We start from the raw sequence: 7,639 nt of genomic DNA, 5'->3' as shown, positions 1-7,639 counted from the left end.
CAAGGACTCTGTGGCAGACCCGGGGTAGGTGCTGGGCCTGGGGCTGCAGCCGCTTTGGTCCCCGAGCCCTGGGACCTTATTGTCCTGAAGTACTCTCCTTACTGTCTGGTTTTTCAGTGTCCACTACAATTTTTGGTCTCTTATTTTCATATATGCTGGTGTACTGTTGGCTGTTTGCTCTGTTCCTCTGTAGATTGGCTAGGTTTTTCTCCTGTGTGTAGGGGAAAGTGGAATCTGCCCCCTCCTACTCTGTCACCATGTCCCCTCCCCCCAGGGTTTCTTTTTAAACCAATTTCTAGTTTCATACCATTGTGGTCAAAAAAGATACTTGATATCATTCTAATTTTTTAAATTTATTGAAACTTGTCTTGTAGTAACATGTGATCTGTCCTGGAAAATGTTCCATATACACTTAAAAAGATGGTATATTCTGCTGCTTTGGGGTGAAATATTATAAAAAATCAATTAAATTAATCTGATCTGTGTCATTTAATATTGCCATTTTCTTGTTTATTTTCTGTACTGAGGAATCTATTCATTGATGTAAACAAACTGTTGAACTCTTTTAGTATGACTGTATTATTGTTAGTCTCTACCTTTATGTACATTAATATTTGCTTCATATATTTAGATGTTCTTATGTTGGGTACACAAAAGTTTACAAGGGTTATATCCTCTTGTTGGATTGATCCCTCTATTATTATGTAATATCTTTCTTCATCTCTTATCTAACCTTTGTTTTATAGTCTATTTTACAGTGTATAGCCTTTGTTTTATAGTCCATTTTGTGTGATATAAGTATTACTACCCCAGTTTTTTCCTATTTGCATAAAATAATTTTTTTCATTTCTTTACTTTTAGTGTGTGTGACTTTTGATGTGAAGTCGGTCTCCTGTAGACAACATACGTATATGTCTTATTTTTTTATCCATTTAGCTACCTTATGTCTTTTTATTGGAGCACTTAATCTATTTAAATTTAGAGTGATTATTGATAAGTATGTAGTTATTGCCCTTTTGCTATTCATACTTTTATTTTCTTTTTTCTCCTTTCTTCTTAAAGAAGTCTCTTTAACATTTCTTGTAATACTGCTTTGGTGTTGATAAACTTATTTAGCTTTTTCTTGCCTGGAAGCTCTGAATTTTTCTTTCAGTTTTAATTGATAGCCCTTCTAGGTAGAGTAGTCTTAGTTGTAGTTTTTGCTTTTCATCACTTAAAATACTTTGTGTAAATTCCTTCTGGCTTAAAATGTTTCTGTTGAGAAGTTAGCTGATAGTTTTATTGGAGCTCCCTTGTAGGTGACTTTATTTCTCTTGTTGCTTTTAAGATTCTTTGTCTTTAATCTTTTGCATTTTAATTATGATGTATCTTGGAGTGGGCCTCTTTGGGTTCATCTTGTTTGTGACTCTCTGTTCTTCCTGTACTTGTGTATTTTTTTCTTCACTAAGTTATGGAAATTTTGTCATTATTTCTTCAAATAGGTTCTCAATTTCTTTCTTTTGCTTTTCTCCCTCTGGTATACCCCTATGATGCATATGTTGTTATACTTGATATGGTCCCCGACATCCCTTAAACTAATCTCATTTAACAGTTTCTTCTCTTTGCTGTTCTGATTTGGTGTTTTCTTTTTCTTTAACAGTTTTCTGATTTGGTGTTTTCTACTATCTTCTCTTCCAAATTTGATCCTCTGCTCATCTCATCTACTTCTGAGTCCTTCTAATGTATTCTTCATTTCAGTTATTATATTCTTCATTTCTGACTGGTTACTTTTTATGGTTTCTATGTTCTTTTTTATGCTTACTATTTCTTTGTTTAAGTTCTCACTGAGATAATTTATTCTTCCTTTTTGTTCCTTGAGCATTTTATAATCAGTGTTTTGAACTACATATCTGGTAGATTGCTTGCCTCCACTTCCTTTAGTCCTTTTTCTAGAGATTTCTCCTTTCATTTAGGACATGTTTCTTTGTTGCTCCATTTTGGTGGCTTTTCTGTGTTTGTCTCTATGTATTAGGTAGATATGTTATGTCTCCCTTATCTTGGCAGAGTGGCCTTATGTAGTGGGTGTCCTGTGGGACCCAGTTGTATACTGTTCCTTATTACCTGAGGAGGGTACTTTGGGAGTGTCTTGTGTGGGTTGTGTGTGCCCTCCCATTGTAGTTGAGTCTTGATTGCTATTGGCAATCAGTAGGTGACATTCTCCCTCAGGCTGGCTGACTCTGAGGACTGGCCGTGACCATAGTGTATAAGCTGCTGTATTGGGGCTGACCATACAAAGTGGGATTCACTGTAGTGGGGTCTGTTGCCTGCAAGACCTCCCTTTGTGTATGAATGCCACCTGTGGAGCTAATCAGGTCATGCTCTGTTGAGGTATGAAATTAGCCACCAGGTAAGTTGATCTGGGGGCCTTTTGGGAGGGACTCTGGTGCAGGTCAATGTCAGAATCTGCCTGTTACCAGCTTTGGGCTACCTTTTAGGAGCTACAAAGCAATCTGAAGTCAGTAGCTGCCTATTCTGGGCCTGGATGCCCATGGGAGGGGCTAGGTTTCAGTGAACCAACAGTAGCTGCTACCAGTACTTGGCCTGGGGCAGGTCATCAAATGACCTAAGGCACTCCAAGGCTTTCCACTGCCTGCCAACTGCCCATAATGCTCAGTCTCTAAAAGAGCCTCAGTCAGTATAGGACTCAGGGAATCACCAGAGTGGGCCACTTGTTGTTCACCAGGTTAATATAGACTCATATTTGGCACCACTTATGTACCTGAAGCCTCTCAGCATATGCCTCAGTGTACACTGGGTACAGCTGTCACCTGCCCAGGATCTGTGGACCTTTTCAGTGGGGCAAAGTCTCAGATAGTCATCAAGGTAAAGCTAGTGTATTTCATCAGGCTGATGGAGATTCAGATTTGGTTGTGTGGGTGGAGGGCTCATTACAGGGACAATGGTGGCTACCCTTCCATACCTTGCCCTGAAGCCAAGTAACTCAGTTTCTTTTGTATGCCTCTACTCTCTCAGACTTCAGCTTGATCAGAATGCCTCAAGAATTTTTAAAGAAGATTACAATATGCGACCAGGCTGGTTTCAACTGAAAGAACCTTGGATCCTGCTCTAATTAGGTAAAGCAGGATCTCAGGGAGTCAACAGGTTGGAACTAATGGAGTTCACTAGGCTAATGTAGATTCAGATGTGGCTACAGGAGAGGAAAGCTCAACACATGGACATTTTCAGTCATCCCTTCAATCTTTGCCCTGAAGCCACACCACTCAGTTTCTCCCTGTATGTCTCTGGTGCCCCCACCCTGTGGTCTCTCCATTGGAGCCCAAGATGAATGCCTACAAGAGAGAGTTTGTACAGTTCCCACTTAATAGGATGGTTTGGTTTCCAGTAGCCTTCTGTGTTACCCAGATAGGCAGAATTCCCACTTATTTTTACAGCCAGATATTATGTGGGCTCTTCTTCCTGGCACTGGCATGGGGCTGAGACCCCTCACTTCTCGGGGGAACCTCTGCAGCTGAGATATCCCTCCAGATTCTCAACCACCACAAATGGGTTCAGGGCCAGCTGTTTCACATCTCTGCCCATCCTACCAGTCTCTCTAATCCCTAGTTATAAGACTCTGTTTGGCTGTTCTTCGGATGGTTATTCAGATTGATTGTTCTATAATTTTGTTAAAAATTTTTTTACCAAGGAAAAACAAAGTTTATTTAACACCATATCACAGTGATACAGACATTGTTTTTCATTAAATGCATTGGGGTGACATTAATTGATAAAATTATTTAGGTTTCAAGTATACAATTCTATGATAAATCGTCTGTATATTGCTTTGTGTGTCCATCACCCAAAGTCAAATCTCCTCCTGTCACCATATATTTGTTTACTCTTCACTATCCTTTACCCCACTTCTTTCTGGTTACCACCATACTGTTGACTGTGCCTGAGTTTTTGTTTGTATTTCTTGTTTATTCATTTGTTGCTTTCAGTTTTATATATCATGCTAAGCAAAATAAGTCAGACAGAAAAAATCAAGAACTATATGATTTTATTCATGTATGATATAAAACTGAAAAATTTAGTTGTAATTTTGATGTGGTTATGGGAGGAGGTGAATGCTATGTCCAACTACTCTGCCATCTTGACCAGAACTGTACCACCTTTGATCTTACTATATCTTTTGCTTTTCCTGTGACCTTGATCACATTCTATCTGGCTGTGTCTTCATAAGCAAACATTTCACTCTTGCCTATAATATCACTAACACCTTAAGAACTGCATTGATGTCCTGCTTTTATTTGTATTTCTTACAAATAACAACATTATCATAAAAGCATTGCTCAGTAAATTTTTGTTGAATGGGGGCAGCATGGCATACAGGCTAAGCCTTGTCCTTTTGGAGATAAGAAAACCAGAGATCATATTTTCTATTTTCTTCCTGTGTCAACCATAGGGAAATCACCTATCCTCTCAGAGCCTAAGTTTCTTCCTTCCTTCCTTCCTTCCTTCTTTCTTTCTTTCTTTCTTTCTTTCTTTCTTTCTTTCTTTCTTTCTTTCTTTTCTTTTTTGTAAAACAGAGAATAACAAACAATATCTACTGTATAGGATATTGTGTCTGTCTGTAAAAGAGATAATGCATGTAGAATATTTGGCATAGAGCTCAGCAGAGAGCAAACACACATTAAATAGTTGCTATTATTTCAGGTATTTTTGAATAAATGCTATAATATTCCTGTGGATAATAAAGATTAGTATTCTCATAGATAATTGTAAATCATACCTAACAGACCATGCTGGTATGTTGGGATTTTACACACACACACACACACACACACACACATACAGCTATCTGTAGCCACATAGATATGATGACAAATATTATTAGCTTTTAGTGAGTATCTTGATAAGTTCTTATATGTGTATAAAAACATGGATCTTCTTATATATTCATGTAGGAATTCTCTACTTTCAAAATGTTATAGCAGATACTGAAACAGACTGACAATGTATCTGAAACCACTTGGGAAAGTAGCTAGGACAAGTAGAGGCTACATTTTCATTCATATGTTAATTTTAATTTGCCTAGCTTTGGAAAATGTAGTGTTCAGGTCAAAACTCCTGGTTGCCAACCTCAAAAACTGTCTCTAGCTAATTATACAGAAAGGAATTTACTGGCAGGATTTTGGTGGGTGTGGTGATAGGGGCAGTTCACAGAATTACCAGGAAAGTTGGAGATCTAGGCTCATAAAATGGTGGCAAGGACGGATGCAGCCATAAAGGTCAGATTGCTAAGGATGTTGTCATAGATAGACTCTGTCTTTCCAGATCATCCACTGCCACAGAGGTAGGCATTGGCTGCTATAACTCCTGGGCTCTTGATTCCACTGTGACCATGGCAAATAACCTCTGAATGTCTGCATGCCTTGGCCACTCATTCAAGATGGCACATCTGGTGAGCCAGGCTTTGTCATACCTGGTTTTCTAGCTGTCCTGAAGAGGGGAGGGCAAAGATCTGCTCCTTACAATTTCTGCAAGGAGGAGGCAGGTTCTACCTCCTACCTGCTTTGGGATTACCTGCACCTCCATGGGTGTTTGGATGCTTGGCAACTCCTGTAAATAACCAATAGAGCTAGCAAGAAAGAGAGAGGCAACCTGAAAACTGTACCAGAAATAAAAGGTCCAGAAGTAGTTCCTTAAAGAATTTTCCATTCAGATAATGGACATCTTCTCCAATCTTTTCCCACCCTGAGTGCATATGAAATGACAACAGGAGTATTTTCATCCCTCTTTGTGTAGATAAAGATGTAAAGAAATCCCTTCTTTCTTAGCAACATTAATTGATGGCCACTAAAGTTACCATGTGTGGACAGTGACCTTTCTAAAAAGCATGATAATGTGATGAAAAGAGTTGCTAATGCCAGATACCTATTGATAGACAGAGAAACAGGTTCTCTGGAGCCCAATGGGTAGAGGCAAAGCCTCCCTCTTAAAAGGGGCAGCAGATGGTATTCTCCACCACCCCTGACAGAATAATGGCTGGAAGAAGCAGTAGGGCTCCATCTGGGAGAAACACTGTCTTGTAGCCATGTAGTCAATGTGTTTGAAATCTTTACACTTTCTTTGGTGCTCTTGCAGAAGCTTAGATTTTAGGAGGCTGGAAAATTCCAATCAGGAAGAACCACAACTTTTCACGTTACTTCAGAGCAGATAGAATGACTTTGAGAATACATAGGAAAAAGATAGCAAGGTGGAGTGTTAAGCATACATCGGGAAAGCCACAAATTATTTAGTAAGAGAAATGAATAGGTGGGTGGATGTCAAGCTCTGATATTTGAAAATGTTGGTGGCCAAAGAGTTTATCTTCCTTCCCAATCTGACCCACAATATTGAGCCAGAAAATGTGTTCATGACTATTTCCATGCCTCTTACTCAGCTACAAGTCATTTCCCCTTTCAGATTATTTCCACTTTTAAGGCCCGATTTCCATTTGCTTTTTGATCTTCTGCTTTTAAGACATTTAGCCAGTATCATTATGGGCCAACTGTCAGGTTTTCTTTGAAGGCTTTGAACTTGTCATTTATCTTTTGTACTTGTGGGTGGATTCTGTTTGTGACTTGCTGGTTCCAAGTAGACAGAGTTTTACTGGTAGACCAAAAGAAAGAGGAATTCTTATTAAAGGATAGAGGTAAACCTGAAAATTTCAAGACACCTCCTGTAAACATCAGTGACAGTTGGGAGTAAAGATTCTGCAGAAAAGTAATAATGTGATTATCAATTTATTAATGAATAATAAATGATGTGATACAGTCAAACATGAAAGTTTCAGCATCAACAATTATATGGGACTCCCAAGAAAAATTTCTTTTTAAGTGTTATTTACTGTTATGCAAAATATTATTAATTAATATTCTCAGTTTAATTCTTCATTGTTGTTCATAAAAAATTATTCTGGAGCTGGGTCCATCTAACATAAAAATTTGTAAATGGTTAAATAATTCTTTATGTTTTCTACAAACACTGCTGATGGTTTCTTGTCTTAATTTTAAGCTTTTTAAGGGCAAGAATTATGAAATATTTCCCTTTGTATTCCCACAGCTCATAATTTTTATCCAGCTAGCAAGTGCTTAGCCTACACACATAGTCACCTTTACCATTTTTCTACTAGTTGTGGTGTGGTGGATTGGCCTTATTTATTCTTTTCACGCTCCCGTATCTCAAGGAATCAAGGATTATACTTTCTCATTATGTCTAAATAGGATCTAAAATTTTATTCTAAATGACACAGATGAAGGCACTTATTAAAGTGCAATTGTGGATTTAATCATGGATACACTGCTAAAAATCATTTAATGGATGAACTCCCACCACCCACATACATCATATACAATAGGGTAGTGTTTTGCACTTGCTTCAACATCATCGTCTGAGAAGTAGTTCTTATTCCCATCCTTCTCTCTTAGAATTTCAACTTTGTCTCATTCAGCTGCTGAATTGTTAAACAAAATGCCACTTTGGCTTTGTATTTCTGAAACTATGTCTTTATTGCATACTGCACATCTTTATGGCAGTCACAGGCTCGCCAAAGAATTAAATCCAAAATATTCATTTATCCCCACATTATTTCCTTAATGTCTGCCCCCCACCCCAG

This window comes from Phyllostomus discolor, chromosome X, assembly GCF_004126475.2.
Source record: "Phyllostomus discolor isolate MPI-MPIP mPhyDis1 chromosome X, mPhyDis1.pri.v3, whole genome shotgun sequence".
Taxonomy (NCBI): domain Eukaryota; kingdom Metazoa; phylum Chordata; class Mammalia; order Chiroptera; family Phyllostomidae; genus Phyllostomus; species Phyllostomus discolor.
Note: the sequence above shows the minus strand (reverse complement) of the source record.